This window comes from Pavona decussata, unplaced genomic scaffold (assembly GCF_977016875.1).
Source record: "Pavona decussata unplaced genomic scaffold, jaPavDecu1.1 SCAFFOLD_25, whole genome shotgun sequence".
Taxonomy (NCBI): domain Eukaryota; kingdom Metazoa; phylum Cnidaria; class Anthozoa; order Scleractinia; family Agariciidae; genus Pavona; species Pavona decussata.
This window is the reverse complement of record NW_028145448.1, coordinates 387345-407500: the sequence shown is the minus strand read 5'-3', so window position 1 is coordinate 407500 and position 20156 is coordinate 387345. Positions and strand designations below refer to the sequence as shown.

The 20156-nt window shown below is 36.8% G+C and overlaps 1 protein-coding gene and 1 long non-coding RNA gene across 6 annotated transcripts in view; one reads left to right on the top strand and one right to left on the bottom strand.

The window, feature by feature from the left end:
• Positions 1-20156, bottom strand: part of LOC146485634 (ras-like protein 1) — a 567471-nt gene that overhangs the window by 299486 nt on the left and 247829 nt on the right. The window lies entirely within an intron of this gene.
• Positions 1-20156, top strand: part of LOC146485645 (uncharacterized) — a 69032-nt gene that overhangs the window by 26190 nt on the left and 22686 nt on the right. Inside the window, exon 2 of the long non-coding RNA XR_014862904.1 lies at positions 18925-18996. This is a non-coding gene — a long non-coding RNA (uncharacterized LOC146485645). The remainder of the gene's footprint in view (positions 1-18924; positions 18997-20156) is intronic.

Sequence of the window (20156 nt, the reverse complement as noted above, 5' to 3'; positions counted from 1 at the left end):
AGTTCTTATATATGGAATTCATTGTTTACGCAGGTAGAACATGTCAGCTACTTTAAAAATAATGTCTCTGAATGTAAGGGGAATTAGCAACTTCAAAAAAAGACGTACAATTTTCACCTGGTGTCGCAGAAAGAGCGCAGATGTGATTTTTTTTACAAGAAACGCACTCAAACAAAACAACAGAAATACAATGGAAAAATGAATGGGGCGGAAAAATGCTTTTTTCACACGGTAGCCCAAATTCATGTGGAACTGCAATACTGATCAACAACAAGGCAAATTGTTCAGTGCTTCACACAATTCCCGATCCCCTCGGGCGTTTTATTATTTCTAAAATCAAAGTTGACGACAAAGTGTATGTACTCGTCAATATTTATGCACCAAACAAAGATAAAGAATCTGTCCAATTCTTCAGGAAGTTGCATACTTTGCTTCAAATTGAAAACTTAGATTCTGAGGAGAATATAATTTTAGGTGGAGATTTTAACTGCCCTTTAAACCCAAATCTAGATAAACGAGGTGGAATAATGATACCAAGGAAATCGGTTGTGAATAGCATAGAATGTGTGCAAAATGAATTGGATTTGGTTGATATCTGGAGAGTCAAAAATCCTGAAACAAGAAGCTATACTTGGAGTCAAAAATCACCTACTATATTATGTCGTCTGGATTTTTGGCTTATTTCTAATAATCTGTGTGATTTCGTCAATTCTACGGACATTATCCCTGCGATAAGAACGGACCATGCGGCAATTAGTTTAATCCTCGGTGAAATTGGAGAGGCAAAAGGACCTGGCATGTGGAAAATGAACGTTTCTCTCTTGGATGATTAGGAATATTTAAATTATCTGAGTGTTAATATTTCTAAATGGAAATTGGAGGGGGAACAAGAGTTATCGGACAAACGCGCAGTTTGGGATTGGATTAAATACAATATCAGAAAGCATGCTATTAAGTACTCTAAAGAAAAAACTAAACAGAGAAATAATGTAGAAAAGATAATTCAAGAGGAATACAAAGAAGTAACCAGACGGTTTGAAAATAACCCAAATGATTTAAACAAATCGCGTTTAAATGAAGTCAAAGAGAAGCTGGAATTATTTTATGACGAGAAAACGAATGGAATTATTGTACGTGCAAGGGCTCGCTGGCACGAGCATGGAGAAAGAAGCACTAAGTACTTTTTGAATTTGGAAAAGAGAAATCATGTGAAGAAACATATCAGAAAGCTGTTAATAAGTGGCGCTATAACAACTGATCCTTACCGGATACTCTCCGAACAAAAGGATTTTTATTACAACTTGTACAAATCAAAAGCGACAGATACGTAATTGCTTCTAGACTTAAAAATGTCCTGCCTAATATTATACACTGTAATCAATCCGGTTACGTTAAAGATCGCTATATCGGTGAAACGGTAAGGTCAATTCTTGATATTATGGATTTTACAGAAAAAGAAAATATACCTGCTCTGATGATATTTATTGATTTTCGAAAAGCTTTTGATACTTTAGAGTGGAACTTTCTGTTTAACTGTCTGGATGCCTTCAATTTTGGCCCTTAATTTAAGCGTTGGATAAAAACTTTTTATAAGAATATTCAAAGCTGTGTGATAAATAATGGCTTGTCATCAGAATACTTTAACCTTTCAAGAGGAGTCAGGCAGGGTGACCCTTTGTCTCCTTATCTTTTTCTTTTAGCTGTTGAGACTTTGGCAATTTCCGTCAGAGAAAATGTTGAAATAAAGGGAATTGTAATTGAACAACAAGAGACCAAATTATTACAATATGCTGATGATACAACTGCGGTTCTCGCTGACATAGAGTCGGCCCACATACTCTTTCAGTTGCTTGAGAATTTTAAAAATATATCAGGTTTAAAGGTCAATAGCTCAAAGACAGAGGGAATGTGGCTGGGATCGCTGAAAGGAATAATCAAGAAATACGAATAAACAATAAACCAGTTTTCTATAAAAGGTACTGCAATAATGGGATTCGAACTGTGGGCGACTTACGCTTTGATCTTAATAATATCGACTCTTATGAATTACAGGCAAAATACATAGAGAAGACTAATTTTCTGGAATGGACTGGTCTACGCCACTCCATACCGCTCAATTTAAGAAATGCTAATTATAAACCGGATCCCATAGTCCTAAATCCATCCTTCAAAACTGACAGTGGTCTTTTCGATGTAACTAAAAAGAAATCTAAAGATTACTATTCCCTTTTTGTCCGTAAAAAGGCACGCTTCCCTAATCATGCGCAAAAACTAAAGTGTGAATTTAATTTTTCTGATGAGGCGTTGAAAAAAGCTTTCTGTCTTCCCCATTCAGTTGCTTTTGAGCCATACGTTCAGGCCTTTCAGTTTAAGGTATTAAACTCTATACTTTACACTAATTCAAAATTACATAAAATCGGCTATATTTCAGACAATCTGTGCTCTTTTTGCAAACGGGAATCAGAAACTATACAGCATCTCTTTTATAATTGTTCTTACTCAATTACTTTTTGGAAAGACTTTGAATTATATTACTTATCCCTGACAAAACAACAAATACATCTTGAGCTGAGAGATATTTTAATCGGTGTTCTAACACCAGAATGCCCCTTACTAAATTACCTGTTACTTATAGGAAAAATTTATTTATGGGGGTGTAGAAGAAATAACGAACTTCCGAATATAGGTGGTTACAAATTTAAAGTATCGTTAAAGTATGACACAGAGAAATTTATTTGTACGAAAAATAATACATTAGACATATTTAAAAAGAAATGGACAATACTTAGACCTATTTAATATATATATGACTTGTACGGGTGTAACTTTCAATTTTTTGTGAGTGAGTGCATGAGTGTTGTGAGTGAGTGTTGTGAATGGTGTGTTAGCGGGCCAGCGAGTGAGTAAGCTAATTGTAATATTGTACAAAGTGTAAGTGCGTAAGTACTGTCTAATTTATTATTGTATGTAACTGTGTGTTTTCTTGCAAATAAAAATTAAAAAAAAAAAAAAAATGAATCCTGGGTTGAGGCCATTTATGGAATTGTTAAATTTTTTTACAAGGTCGTGGTAATTAACGCTCCTGGTAAAGCTTCAAATTCGTCTTTTAATACTTAACAACTCACTAGAAACGGTCATAAACGAGAAAAAAAAATTACAGAATTAATAAACGCGAACTTAAAAACTTAAGGAAAACCGAATGTACAACAAATCGTATAGAAAACACGCAAAAATTGATAAGCGAAAATATAACTACTTACAAGATCTTTACGGCAACTCTGAGACTACAACAACTGATTTACAAAGGCGAAATACAAAACTTTACAAAAATTTTAACCAAATAAAAAATGCCTTAAGAACTTATGAAATTAAAAACAAACGATTACGTAACGCGACGCCAACAACAAAAAAAGTAAGCATGAGTTACAATAAGCTAAAGTGAACGTGATGACAAATTAACTCAACGATAAATGAACAGAAAAATCTCTTTCTCGTGGTTACAGTCCTCCAATGTTTGAAAAGCTTATTATAATTTAATTTCTGTCATTTAAATATGTTATCTTTTTTAAGAGGTGACTAGGAACGAGCTGCTGTTGGCTTTTCGGAAGTGCTAATCGGCCTTTGCTTTTGACACTTTTAACAACATTTTCAGCCACATACGCTTTCACTCTGCCGAAATATATCTCATAAAATAATGCCATCTGTCCAACTTATTATCTCCTAATTATTTGCAGAACCTAATTAAGTGACGAGCGAAACCGTAACTGCCTATGTATAACGAAATGTTTTTTCTTTTTCCCTGTTGTTCGGCTGTTTACAAGGTCCTGGTAATTAACACTCCTGATACAGCTTGAAATTCGTATTTTAATACTTTACAATTCACCAGAAACAAACATTAACGAAAAGAAAATACAGAATCAATATACGCGAACTTAAGAAAAACCGAATGAAAACAAATCGAAAGAAAATTCAGGGGCAAAAATACACTACTTCCAAGATCTGCACGGCAACTCCGGGATCACAACAACTGATTTACAAAGGCGAAATACAAACATTGATAAAAATTTTAACCGAAAGAGAAAGGCCTAATGAACATGAAATTAACAACAAACGATTAGGTAACGCGACACCAACAAGAAAAAAGCGTAGATTACAAAAAGCTAAAGTGAACGTGATCAGACAAATTAACACAACGATAAATGAACAGAAAAATCTTATTCTCATGGTTACAATCCTCCAATGTTTAAAAAGCTTATCATAATTTAACTTCTATCATTGAAATATGTTATCTGTTTTAAGAGGTGACTGGCAACGAGCTGCTGTTGGCTTTTCGGAAGTGCTAATCGGCTTTTGCTTTTGACACTTTTAACAACATTTTCAGCTACATACACTTTCACTCTGCCACAATATATCTCATAAAATAATGCCATCTGTCCAACTTATTATCTCCTAATTATTTGCAGAACCTAACTAAGTGACGAGCTAAACCATAACTGCCTATGTATTACGAAGTCAGGTTTTTTTATTTTTGTTTTGGCTGGGTTGATGCGTTGCAATTGTGGCTTGTGTAATCCCAAATTGATTTAAAATACAAAAGCAACCAAAAATCAAACAAACAAACAAACAAACAACAAAACAAAACAACTTACCAGCACGGGATCTCATTCGCGACCCTATTATCAAGTCTGATAAACCAAGGTTGCCCCTACTTCAGCCGGCATTCCTCGCTCCAGTGATAACTTCATGCCTTTTCAGAACTGTTACAGATTCCCTCACTCCGAATTAATATCCGAAAAATTTTGTTGTTCCTATTTTTGGACTGTATTTCTGGAATGACATTCCTCTAAATATTTCAACAAAACCTTACAAGAAATCATTTAAGAAAGTTCTTTTGAAATTCTACTTTTCCCAATATTAAGTTTGACTTTCTATAATTATTTTGTTCCGTTGCACTCACTAATAAAATTGTTCCGTGTCTATGCATGTGATTTTATGTTCTATTACGTGTATTATATTATCTCTTCCTTGATCCTTGATTTTTTCGTCTTTAGGGTTAAGTATTAATCCTTCTATTTTTGGCCGTTTCTCCGTTATTTTATTACTTTTATTCTCATAATATATATTGTGGAGATGACTGGAGAAGATAAATAAATAAATAAATAAATAAATAAGTAAATAAATAAATAAATAAATAAATAAATAAATGAATGAATAAATAAATAAATAAATAATCTTCCTGCCACTTACTGTTCACGTGCAGTCACCAAAGGTCTTTAGAGGCCTTCGAGAGGAATAAGTGAAATAAAAATTAGTGTCTCAAACTCCCGACGTGTATTTTATGAGAACGTCATTTGCTACCCAGATTTAAAATGTCAGCTTTCAGCTTTGTTGGATTTTACCAAGAGAGAGTAACGAAGTTTCTACAAAAGTGCTTCATCCCCTCCCCCTAAATTGCAATAACGACACTAACTGGTAATATCTTTTCGTTAATATTCATGACCTTTCTTACGCTTCTGATTTTCTCTCTCCCATAAAATAAAATTTCATTTTATTTGCAGGGATCTCAGCAACAATCTAATTGAACATCTACCGGAACATGTATTTTCACGCACATCCGTATTGAATTTGTAAGTATCAGAGACATTTTTCCCTGTTGTTCATAATTGATTTCACAGCAGTCAATCGACTTGGTGACCCACAGGCAGCCCAAGCTCACTATCAGAGAACCGTTGAATTATAAGGATTTGTATGGGAATACAACGGATTTGTGTAAAATGGTAGAAAATAGCAGTGTTTTGTCAATAAAATCAACTAACCCTGTTTTTTCTTGTATTCTTTGTCATTTACCAGCTTTTCAAGCCGATTCGGAGCGATTTCGGCGAGTTAGCGTCATTCGGGTTTTTACTGTTAAGTGTAACGAAAGTTTCAGCCATGTCCGAAACACGAAACGAAATAAATCCGTTGAAATCATCCCTGGTGTCCCAATTCCTTCATAGGATCAAAGCAGAGGTAAATAGTTTTCCTTCCATCGCATTTCCGACTCGACTCGATTGAAGCCGTATCACGTTTGCTAGAAAGATTTTCTTTCAAGTCGGCTCGCTTCTGAAATTTCGAAAGACCCGCGGCCAGAACGCCAAGGACACATTAAACGCTCGGACAGCACGCTGGGTAACAAAAGTTCCTTGGCACGGGGGAAACAGCGGCCAGTTGTCCACAGGCAAACAGATTTGTTCCCGGGGTCCCCTCGTGTCCTTTTTGTCAAGACCGTCGATGAACCATTGTCTCCATCGACCAATCAAAATTAACTTTTGTACTACCTCTGGAGGTTGTCCTTTTACCAGGAAATTTGAAAATACCAGTTTCTTTAACTGTGATTACGACGACGTCGTCAACGAAAACGGAATTTAAAAATTACACTCGCGTTTTCAGAATAAATTTGCGATATAATTTCTACTCATTTAGTTTTGTGTAATATGGCCGAACTATCCAGGAGCTAACGTCGTAATGGCGACTTTAAAGTTCAGAAAGAGAAAGGAAAATAAATCATCATCGTTCTCCATAAAACGTTGAATGTGGTGATTGCACGTCCGTAATTGTTTGCAGAGGACGACAAAAAAATGTACCGAAGCTTATAACGCACGTGCTGAGCCAGTGTTTTACTAATTAAAACTATTATTTTCTGAATTTCTTTGTTGCGGTCGTCGTCGTCTTTGCAGGTCTTACCGACAACGAGAACCGGCATGACCTGAAAGTATTAGTTTATTTCATTTGTACTAGCTCACGGTTATTTTAGCTTGCAAGTTAACTTCTACAGAAACGGCGGACTCAATAATCCAGCAGCCCAAGAAATTCCGTGCTCTGAACCTTCTTAAACGAACAACACGTGCGAGCTATCGTAACTATCGCGAGTTGAAAAACAATAAATTTGTTAAATGGATTATTGAGTCCGCCGTTTCTGTTAACTTGCAACCCCGTGCCAAGAAACTTTTGTTACCCAGCGTGCTTTCCGAGCGTTTAATGTGTCCATGGCGTTCTGGCCGCGGGTCTTTCGAAATTTCAGAAGCGAGCCGACTTGAAAGAAAATCTTTCTAGCAAACGTGATACGGCTTCAATCGAGTCGGAAATGCGATGGAAGGAAAGCTATTTACCTCTGCTTTGATCCTATGAAGGAATTGGGACACTAGGGATGATTTCAACGGATTTATTCCGTTTCGTGTTTCGGACATGGCTGAAATACTGTTTGGCCTTTCGTTACACTTAACAGTAGAAACCCGAATGACGCTAACTCGCCGAAATCGCTCCGAATCGGCTTGAAAAGCTGGTAAATGACAAAGAATACAAGAAAAAACAGGGTAAGTTGACTTTATTGACAAAACACTGTTATTTTCTACCATTTTACACAAATCCGTTGTATTCCCATACAAATCCTTATAATTCAACGGTTCTCTGATAGTGAGCTTGGGCTGCCTGTGGGTGACCTTTGTAGAATTAATCACTCTTACACACCTTTCTGGTGCCATTTTTTTTTTCTGTGGGACATTCCTGGAATTGCTTCGATTGCCCATCCATCCTCATGATCAACGGGAAGAGAGTAGACTTAAAAGTGTCACAAATTTTATCATTTGTTACGATATAATTTATTTAATTCCAGGTGCATCTCATTCATGCCTTCCTTTTGTAAAACGTTTTACTAAAAAATGTATATTATCTGTTCGCATTGCTACTATAAATAAGCAATCTTTGCGAAAGAGAATATGAATGTCCCTGCGTACCAAATAGCACAACAAGTGAGAATGTTTTGATAAACACTGCAAGCTAGGTTTAATGAAATCATCCCCGAGTCAGTGATACACCAATGAGATCTTTTACTAAACGTTTTGTAACACTTACCACAATGTACACGATGTAACCCAAGGAGGGGGAGACAATGTCATCGATCTATCAAACAAATAATATATTCAGTTCAATTTCATCAAATAAAGAGTATGACTATCTCTCGTGGGTCGTGGGTCGTGGGTAGAGGTCGTGGGCCGTGGGTAAATGTCGTGGGTAAAAAAAATATTAAGTAAATAAAATAAATCAACTAAAATAACTAACTTAAAAAAACCTGGGCAAAAGTCGTCGGTAAAATAATTAAAATAATTAAAATAAATAATTTAAAACCTTCGTAAAGTGTGTGCAACTTCGCTGACAACTGCACCTATCCCTCAAGCATCGCGGGCTTAAGTCTATCCCCTCGTAATCGATTCAGCTTACCCTCCCGTCCCTTTCGGCCAATTCTGAAATTTGATTCTTTGTTTATGTAGGCCTCCCCTTCATTTATTGTTTATGTAACATGTTGTCCCGGTAAACACTTGTTTCCATACCTCAAGATGCCCTTGGACATTTCCTTAACATTACATGAAGTAGGCTCAGGTTAGCCTAAAAAGCACCCCGGTTAGCCTAAATAGCACTCCGGTTAGCTTAAATAGCACTCCGGTTAGCTTAATTTAGCTTAGGGTTAGGGTTAGGGTTAGCATTGTCCCGCCTGGCGTGACAACCTAGCGTGACGTCGTTGCGTGACCATTACGACTCTTTTCCGACCAGACCAGTCTATTATAAAGGCCTTCCCGAACAAATCAAAAATAGATTTAATACAGTAATCTATTCATGAACTCCTCAAGCCCATCATCTGTTATTCGAGTTAGAGAAATATATAGTAACTTGGCACTGCGGTAGGGGGCTTTTATACGCAAATGCGCAGATTACTTTATTGAAGTAGTCAAGCGTATATTGTGGACAACAGGTGAATTGACAGGTTAAGGAATTAGCGTGACAAAATCTAGCTTGTCCTGTTTGCAAAAAGAAACCTTTGATTAACTTGTATAGCTCGTATATTTAATTCTATTCAAGCGATTACAAAACATTAACGATAGCCCATCTTGGTAGTTCAATTAAAACAAATCAAACCAAAACTACGTTCACGTTGGAAGTGCTGATGACATGATACTGTCTAGCATCAAGGGTTTGATATGTCGCCATGGAAAGATAAACATTGCCGTCAAACACTGGATATTTACGCGCTATATGATTACTGTCCAAATGATAATAAGTATTACTGAAATCAGCGCTATAGTGAAACTGGCCTGTCCGCTTATTCCTCCTTACGAGTCTACAGTCTACGTGTTTCACAACAAAATTATAAGGAGGTTGTCGGAACTTTTCAGAAAACTCCACACCACAGCCGTGACACTTCCTGACTTTGGAAGGCAATTCGACCAGTTCATACCTATAAGGTGAATGACCAGAATGCCAACTTCCCCCCGACTTAGCTTGCTGAGAACACAAGGGGCGGCTAATTCATAATGTGTAGGGACTCCTGCTGGTTGTCGTTGTGAAAGAGGTAGATGAAAGATGTCTGGGTAAACTAAATTTTATAAGAGAGATTTAGCATCTCGTATACGTGTATAAACGCGAACGGCAAAAATGACCACGTGACCACAATTTTCCCGCCATTCTCGCGTTTGCCGGTTCTACGTGAAAACAGGCTATTTCGCGTTTGACGTCTATGTGAGAACTACCAAAGTGTGTTTTCTTTTTTTCTTATACATATGAGTAGTTAATTGTTAAAAATAAGTTATTTATTTTAGTTGATTTAATTTATTTACTTAATATTTCTTTTACCCACGACTTTTACCCACGACCCATACCCACGACCTCTATCCACGACCCACGACCCACGACAGATAGTCATACTCTCAAATAAAAGTGTTACAAATTTAACCATTTGTTAAGATAAAAATTATTTAATACCAGGTGCATCTCATTCACACCTTCCTTTTGTAAAACGTTTTACTAAAAACATTGTCTCTTCGCATTGATACTATAGATTGGTAAACTTTGTGATATCAGTTTCTATATCAGTAAAATCGCCAAGACTAGTGAAAATCAAACTGAGAATTGCACAGTTTAAGGAATTTTTCGTTGAAAGCTTCCCACTTAAAAGACTTGACATGCGCGTTCAGGGAGAGCGCTCTCAACGATCTCTGGGAGTAACGTATGCTCTTATCCAGACTCCATCGACCAGCGGGAACTAACTAGTTTTCCTTTGTCTCTGCCTTGACAAGACTCCTGAATGGTGATCTTTCTTCAAACTCCGGAAAATAGAAATGACATTCTTTGACGTCCCTGTAGACTGCTGCTATATAATGGCCGCCAAGAGAATAGTCTACGGAACAACAACAAAAAAAAAAAAAAAAAAAGAAAGAAAAGAAAACCCGTATTTTTAATTTAGCAGGAGCGCGTGGGCTTCAAATCCAGCTCAGTTGCAAAATAATGCAAAAGTATGCTGTCTCATGCACTACTTACTAATATTCTTTTGATCGTTGCCGGTGAAAACTTCATTCGTTTGCTTCCAGCCATCTTTAGAGAACGATTTGGCGATGTTCCGCATCATAAAGTTGTAAGTCCTAAAACACAGTGATTGAATTCAATAAGAACCTATACGCACCAAGGTGCCCATCATGACATATTTTCCACTGTGGGCGAAATCAGCTTTTTGGCGGGGCTGAAAACATTTTTATTGGGGTCGATATGGACCAAATTTACAAAATGGACCCACGAATTCGAAGAGTCCCAATCAGCCTCAGGGGCCATAGAGCTGAGTCGGCAGCTTGGGGTTGAAATGGATCTTTTGAAAAGCGGTGTATGTTTTAGTTTGATTTTAATTCCTTTATTAATTCACTGTAGGAATATATGATATGAATTTAAATTCTTGAAATAAATGTGCGATTCTAAACCCGAAACTGGAGCACAAATAGATATTTTCATTTTGTGCCGGGTGGGGGCGAGTTGTCTCGCCCACCCAAGACAAACTTGGACGGTTGAAAAACAATTTGCACAATAAGTAAAAGGCTTGCTCGCCCAGGATAACTCGGGCGAGGGTGGGTAGTTGAGACCACATTGCCAACATCAACAAAACAGGCAAACACTATACAAACCGACTAATTTTACTTACAATAGGCCAACGGACTTTTTTTTTACAATAGACGAATCGAAACGGACGAATCGAAAAGGAATAATCATTTCTTGTAATTTTACAGCCGATAACATCACGTCTTAGCTGAAAAACGACAAATAGCATCTCGATCGCCTACAATCAGGTCAATGACCAAAGCCATAAATACCATCTACTGAAGCTCTACAGTTTACCATAACCAGAAATCCTAGACGGCAAGCGGTTTTTATCAGTAGGTGCGGATTTAAAATGGCGGCCAGATCGAATAAAAGTGTAAGTGGGGCATTTTAAAGGCTTTAAAAGATATGAGTGCCACCGAATTCTTAAGGAATCGACCAGCATCAAAGAAAGGTCCTTTTTTTATGAAGTAGAAATGGTATTGAACGCAGAATAAAAGGAAATTCGCAATTCACAAAAATCCTACTTATCGGTGGACGTTTTTTGGGGGGACAAAAACATTCGTTTTGGTAGCTTAACATCACGTCTTTTGAATAGGAAGCTAGAGAAATTAAATGTATCAGAGAAACTATTTTCCCTCATCAGACGAAGAAAGGCATGAAGGTCAACACTACTTTAAGAGATTAGAAAGAGGATATTGTGTTAATTATGAGTTTATTTCGATCAAAAAGGGCACTGCCCAGAATGATTTTATCCTGGCCTTTCCTTCGATTGAAGTGCTGTTCGATCACTGCTTTATCGATTTTTGAGCTGGGGAAAGTTGCATTTTCGACGACAAGGCCAAAAAATTCAATAGTTTATAATTTCCCCTTCATTCTCTTTATGATCTGCCGCCATTTTTAATCCGTGTATGTGTCCTTTACGCATGCTAATTAGTTGGCAGCCATGTTGTATAGTATTTCTGGCTATGCTTGAACCTGATAACGACTTTCGTTTAGATGACTTTGGCGCTTGCACGCTGAAAACATGTTATTCATTGCTAGTAACCTATTTATTTATTTATTTATTATTTATTTATTTTTTTTGAAAAAAAGAATTAACCACAGAAAAATGAGTCATTCTCAGGAAAACGAGTTTGCCCACAATTTGGGGACGTAAGATATTGTTTTGGGTCAATGCCGATTAATATTGTAGTTCCTTATCAAAAAAGTTATCTTTAATTGCTGCTTATGCTTCATAAAATCTATGCGTAATTTTATTCTCAACTCTGTTTTATCTATATAATCTCTGCTACCACAAGACCTGACTAGGAGTGATCAAATAGACTCATTTTTAAAGCTAGGAAAATATCGGAATCAAATATTACTTTCATTCTAAGGGAATCACCTTAAGGGTAAAAAAGATCGCTTGTCAAAAGCTGCAGCGCAAGGTTTAGCACCGCAAAACGGAATGAAAAGAAAATAAAAATGCTCAAGAAATTCTTACCATTCGATATGTACTCACGATTCTCGCAACTACTGGAAAAGTCCTCATTTTGCAAAGAATTCTGTTGCGTTCGTCCATTTTCTTCAACACAGCCTTGTTAGCTTTACTACCATTTGTGTTTCTGGATATGAGATAACGTTTTCGTAATCACATTATATATTTGACCCAAAATTATCAAACATATGACACAATCTTGGATTCCATTTCGTTATTGCAAATAAACATCTGTTGTTTTATGAGAAACTAGCACATTATAGACTCACTCGGCAAAGAAACAGTGTAAAATTGTAATATCTAATAGAGGCATTTTATTTATACAATGTTTGAGCAACACTGTTTAGATTGGCAAGTATAATAACTACGATATGTCTTTTGTTATCCTTGGCAAACAAGTACCCAAGGCAGCATTGATTTTTTTTATAAGCTTTGAAGCCTCTCGACACAGGGGAAAGTGAAAGTGGTAATTATCCTTTAAATCAATTATGTTCTAGACTCCTAGCTACAAACAGATCGAGAAACGTCGGAAATAATAACTGGTTTTGATAGCAGAACATAAATTTAGTGACGTGGAAAAGAATTTAATTAAAAAATATCTAATACAATCAGAAGAGAAAATAAGGGAGCAGAATGAGCTCTATAGTCTGAGTTGGTCAGGTCTTGCACAACCTGAAGAACCAATCAGAATTTACTTTCTTATATGGATGTACGGAATACACACGTGTTGTGAGTGTGTGGCAGAAAGTTTGCAACTCGATGTTCAGGGTCACCCAACGAGAGCATTAAAACAAGATTTATAAAATGTTTCCTGGGTTTTTGAAAGACCAATTAGTATAAGCTAATATGTGGCTTGTTTTATTTGTTTGGATTCTTTATCTAAAACTCCAATAAAAAGGCTTATAGTTTTAGGGACGAAATCCTTAACAAAGAAGTTTAAGAGTTGCTGTTGGCTTTCCGAAATGTTAGGTGCCCTTTTTTTTAGTACTGTTAACACAGTATTTAACAACCTGAAAACAAAAATTTGAAGTGACCTTTCGCTAAACATAACTCTAGTATTTTTTTTTTTCTCAATTAAATCCCAATTTCAGGGGGTTGCGAAAAAAGTCTTTGCGAAAAAATTTTCCAGTTAAACTAGCCGTTGCGTGGGTGTCCCTAAATGTTTTTTGATGCGGTTTCCATGCAAAACTACAACCCATGTATATAAATTTGTTTTTTTGAGAGGTCAGGTTTGATCATAAGGAAATTTTCTAATTTTCAAACGGCCATAGCTGACTCTCTCCTGAGCGTAGAAAGTTGAGTACACTAAACTGATGGAAGTAAAGACGGACGAAAAGACAAGCGATAGTCAATACACTTCAAGGTTTACTGAACAGCTATGACAAGAACACTCACCCAGCGAGAAAATGTTTCGATTGAATATTAAAACAAATATCACACAAGGCGTCTTTATCAGAAGAAATGAAGTCAAAATAACTTAACCTTAGTGTGACAAATAGGGGCGAAGCAAAACAAGTAAGGTAAGGTTATATAAATCACGTTTATTAATCAAACTGGAGAAAACCACTTGTTGTAAGTTCAAGGGTAAATTCAAGCTAAGCTGCCCGAGGCTCTGATTAGGAGCTGAAATACTATTGGCACGAAATTTTGCTTTCAAATTATAAAAATAAAATTAAAAACTCACGTAAACGACATTTCCGAGTTGATAGATAATACAAATAATTTATATAGCTCATCTCCTTAGCCCAAACAACGTAGGTTTTCCGAATGATAAAATTATCTTTGGCTGGTACTTATCAATAAAAAACAACATCAAGAACAACAACAACTACTACAACAGCACTAACAAACACACAAAACAAAAAAACCAGATACATTGAAGAAAAATCGATATATTAAAATCAACAATTTGGCGTACTCTTGTCGTCTTTAAAATTGCGTTGATAACGAACACTTTTCTAACCTTGTTGCGGAGCTGTCAGGTTCGCAAGTTTTCTTCGAAATTTTCCGAGACACTCTTTTTTGGAATTCCTTGAGAGCGTATTTTTTGCTGCTTATGACGCAACGCAGGTATACAGCTTTCTTTTTGACGGTAGCAAGCCAATTGCGGACAAAAACTCTGCAAATTAACATACATTTCCTGGCCACTTTTGTTGCAAAGTTAAAGCGAAAATTCAGGGCGAACACATGCAGTGAGATGTGAATTTCATTCTTCGCTTCTTTCATGGGAAGAATACAACACTGCATAATTCTGTATTGTTTCTTTGCAGAAGTCCTTTTAAAAAACTTGTGCTTCGGGTTTCAGCAGGTTTCCAAACGCGTAAACTTGGAAACCTGTTGAAACCCGAAGCACAAGTTTTTAAAATAGTACTTCTCAAACTCATAAATTATTCATGTGCTAATGACCCAATCAGCTTGCACCAATTGGGTCAGGTGCATGTATGAACATATCGAGCAAGACACATTCGATTAGTTCAAAAAAATGATCAAGACACTGATCAAGAAATTTGAATTTTAATCAGTCTTAATACTAAATACGGTATATTTCCCGCTTCAATCATTACTTTCAACAACAATAGGGCAACATATTATTCTTTCCACCGGACTATTTAGCAACCTCCATCACGAATTTTGACAAACCAATAGTTCAGCGACAGAGCGTCCATTCCGGCAATATCTGCGCTTAGAGCGGTAACCTTGTGAAAATCGTAGTCCTTGAAGAGACCACCACTATCTAATACCGGTACTTTAACCTCTCTTAACCTCTGCCATTCGGCAAAAATGCTCACAGCCCACTTGTTTTTGTATTTAGTTGCAGCTGGAACGGCTTCATTCGCTAGAACATTTTCTTGAAAAGAAGTTTTAGGAACGCGAAATCGTTCTGATCCGGACTCATACTTCATCACGCGCCGTAATGTTAATCTACCAAAAAACTCGCCCCCTTGCCGCATATTAAATATTCCTTACATTTACCACGAATAAGAAACAAACAATAGCCTATTGAGCACGCCTTCTAATTATCTATTCTTCGGAAATAATTCCACTAAATTCTGAAACTAGTTCGAGAAGCCAGCTCAAAAACTCGTGCTTCGTTTTTCATCAGGGGTTCCAATCACCTCGAAACAATAAAAGCACTCCGCTTTCGGCGTCGTGCTTTCATCCGTTTCTTGGTGTTTGGAACCCCTGATAAAAAAAAAACTTGCACTCGTTTTTTATCTATTACTTGAAACTCCCGAAAATTGAAACGACATTAATTTACGTCCCTACAGATTGCAGCTATATCATGGCCGCCAAGAGAATAGTCTAAAGCCAGCGACACACTTGGCGATTTTATACGACGGTCGCGCCGAATTTGATCACCAGCGAAAATCGCAAGCGATTTTCGCCACCGATTGATTAGGACACACCTATCGATTTTTTTCGCCGATCGCGGCGATGTGGCAGTTTTGAAAACTCATGCAATAAAATCGCCCAACCTTATGGGTTGGCTTTACTTGCGATTCGCAGCAATAAACGTAGAAAATCGCGGGAACGGGCACACTTGGCGAGTACCAGATATCGGCGTACAAAATCGCCAAGTGTGTCGCTCGCCTTGAGAAACAACAACAACAACAACAAAACAAAAACAAAAACAAAAAAAAAAAACAAAAAACAAAAAAACAAAAAAAAAAACCGAAACAAAAACAAAAAAGAATTCACAATTTTCTTTTTTAATTTAACAGAAGCACGTGGGCTTCAACTTTAGCTCAGTAACAAAATAACACGAAAGTATGCTGACTCAAATACTATTCACTTGATATTCTTTCCATCGTTGTTGGTGAAAACCTTATTTGTTTGCTTCCATTTGCTTCCAGTCATCTTAAGTGAACGCTTTAGCGACGTTCTCCGTTATCAAGTGATCGAATTTGATAGTTTATGCTTCCTTTTTAATATCCGTGCAGAATGAGCTCGTGAAGCTTTTATACCACATGAGTACAATTGGAAGAAAAGCAGGTTCAAGTTAACAATTATGGCACTAATGGGACGCTAACAACTACAACTATCTTTGATTTATTGCACAACCTTTCGTGGCTGTCCGATGACGGTATTTACCCACCGCAAGTCAGAACATACTATGTTCAAAGCAGACTCGTTTCCCTTCCCCTCACCTCCTCCGGTCATACTTTGCTTTACATCAAAATTCAATATTTCAAACGGCTCTATTAATAAAAGACGAATGAAAATGGATCTACCAGTCGAAATCAAAATGTTTGTAGTGATTGGGGCCATCTCGTGTTGTAACAAAATACTATAGTTCTGTTCTTCGATGTCAAAACAGCTCCATTTATAGGAGCAGAGACAGCCCTACATTAGAACCAGCTAGGCTTGAACGGAAATGGCTCTAGTGATAAGAACCTACATGCACCAAGGTGCCGTTTATGAAATATTCTTCAGTGGACGAAACCGACTTTTTGGTGGGGCTGAAAAGGTTTTTATTGGGGTCGGTATGGACCGAATTCACAAAATGGATCCACGAATTCAAAGAGTCCAAATCAGCTTAAGGGGCCACAGAGCTGCTGTGGCACTTTGGGGCTGAAATGGATCTTTTGAAATAACGATACATGTTTTAGTTTGATTGTATTTCCTTTATTAACTATCTGTAGGAAAATATATTGAGTTTAAATTATTGTAAATGAATGTGTGATTGTAAACCCAAAACTGGAGCTCAAATGTATATTTTTATTTTGAGTCGGGAAGGGGCGAGACACCCGAGACCCGCTTAGAAGGTTGAAGAACTATTTGCGCAATAAGTGAAAGGCTTGCTCGTCCAGGATAACTCGGGGGAGGGTGGGTAGCCGAAACCACAGGCCCTTATTCATAACATCAACAAAACAGGCAAACACTATACAAACTGACTAATTTTACTAACAATAGGCCAACCGACTTTTCACTTACAATAGACGAATCGAAAAGCAGGAATCATTTTTTGCAGTCGTTACAGCCAATAACATAACGTCTTGGTTGACAAACGACAAATAGCATCTTGCCTTTAATCAGGTCAATGACCAAAGCCACTAACAGCATCTATTGAAGCTCCACAATTTACTTGAACCTAATAACGACTTTCAGTTAGGTTGTGGAAACGTCAGCCAATGTAATCACAAACAGTCCTTCTCCGGATGATCAAAATTTACGTCCTTATGGCATGACTCCTGGATTGAAGCAATTTCTGGAATTGTTTAATTTGTTTACAAGGTCCTGGTAATTAACGCTCCTGGTACGGCTTCAAATTGGTCTTTTAATACTTTATAACTCACTAGAAACGATCATAAACGAGAAAAAATGCAGAATTAATAAACACGAACTTATAAACTTAAGAAAAACTGAATGTACAACAAATCGAATAGAAAACAAGCAAAAATTCAGATGCAAAACTATAACTACTCACAAGATCTGTACGGCAACTCAAGGATCACAACAACTGATTTACAAAGGCGAAATACAAAACTTTATAAAAAAAATTAACCGAAAAAGAAAGGCCCAATGCACTTATGAAATTAACAACAAACGATTACGTATGCGACGCCCAGAAACTAACTTGCAAGAAAAAGTAAGCATAAGTTACAAGGAAAAAAATACCATTAGTTACAAAAAGCTGCCCTGAACGTGATGACAAATTTAATGTTTAAGCTGATTGCATAACAGTGAATGAATACAAAAATCTAATTCTTGTGGTTACAGTCCTCCAATGTTTGAAAAGCTTATTATAATTTAATTTCTGTCACTAAAATGTATAAAATTTTGGAAGTTTTCGAGCTTCTGTTGGCTTTTCGGAAGTGCTAATCGGCCTTTTTCACACTTTTTACTAACAACATTTTCAGGCACACACGTTTACACTTGGCCACAATATATCTCATAACGCCATCTGCTCAACTTTTTATCGCCTAATTATTTGCAGAACATAAGTGACGAGCGAAATCCGAACTGCCTATGTAGAACTTAATGTTTGAGGGTGGGGTGGGGGATGGGGCTGCGTTGGAACTGTGGCATGTGTAATCCCAAGTTGATTAAAAATACAAAACAAAAAAAAAAAAAAACAAATTAAACAATCAAGAGAAAAAAAGGGCAATGTATACGCACCAGCACCAGATCTCATTCGCGACCCTACTATCAAGTCGGATAAACCAAGGTTGGCACTACTTTAGCCGGTATTCCTCGCTCCAGGGGAAACCTCATGCCATTTTTAAATGTTCCCACGCAGTAACTAAAGGTATTTAGAGGTGTTCAAGAGGAATGAGTAACATGGAAATTAGCGTCCTAAAGTCCAGGCATATAGTTTATGAAAACAATATTTTACCACTCAGACCGAAAATGTTAAGTTGAAATTATTGTCAGCTGCGTCGGCTTCTACCAAGAGAGAGTAACAAAGCTTATTTCAAAAGTGCTTTATACCCTCCCTCTAAAGTGCAATAACGAAGCTAAGTAGTAATATATTGTCTTTAATATTCATGACCTGTCTTACCATGCCGATTTTCTCTCTCCCATAAAATAAACTTTCATTTCGTTTGCAGGGACCTCAGCAACAATCGAATTCAACATCTACCGAAAGACACATTTTCACACCAATCAAGGATGTACTATTTGTAAGTGTGAGGAACTTCTTTTTCTTTTGTTCCTTGTTTTTTTCCCTAACATTGATTTAACCAAGTGAGCTGCATAGAATCTAGAACTCTTACTCCCTCACTTTTGTCTCATTTTTTGTGGGCCATTTAAAACTACATGCATTTTTGTGCCAAATCTTTTAACGGGTCACCTTGCATGAATTGAAATTGGTATGTAAAACAGTGGTGAGTGTATGAAAATGATAGGAAGATGGTATAATAAGTTATCGGCGTGAGTGGATTAAATTAAACATGATGTGAACACCTGGATCGGAACCGCAGATGCGATGCCTAGTATTATTGCTAAACGCTTGATGCCACACCATGAACTTGTGAATTAATTAATGAGTCATTATCGGGCACATTTGGCGTTGTTTTTATTGAAGGTAAGCCCAGTTAATAGGGAGCTATCTTTTTTTTAGCTCGGTATTTTCCTATTATCCGAAGACACGACAGAAAAATGAGTCATTCCCAGGCAAAGAAACCACGTAACATTATAATATCTAATAGAGTCATTTTATTTATACAATGTTTAAGAAACGCTGTTTAAATAAACATGTAAAATAACTACGATATGCCTTTTGTTATCCTTGGCAAACAAGTAACCAAGGTCACATTAGTTTTTTATTGGCTTTAAAACCGCTAGACGCAGGAAAAAGTAAAAGTGGTAATTTCCCTTTAAATTAAAATTAATTCAATTATGTTTTTGAGTCCTAGTTACAAACAGATCGAGAAAATTCGGAGGCAATAACTGGTTATGATAGCAGAACATAAAATTAGTGACGCGAAAAAGAATTTACTTGAAAAATATCTTATACAATCAGAAGAGAAAATAGCGGAGCCGAATGAGCTCTATAGTCTGAGTTGGTCAGGTCTTGCTCAACCTGAAGAACCAATCTGGATGTACAAAATACGCACGTGTCGTGAGTGTGTGGCAGAAAGTTTGCAACTCGATGTTCAGGGTCACCCAACGAGAGCATTAAAACAAGATATTTAAAATGTTTCCTGGGTTTTTAAGAGGCCAACTCACGTAAGCTAACACAGCTTGTTTTATCTGTTCGGATTCTTTATCTAAAAATGTAATAAAATGGCCGATAGTTTTAGGGACAAAATCCTAAACAAAGAAGTTTTAGAGTTGCTGT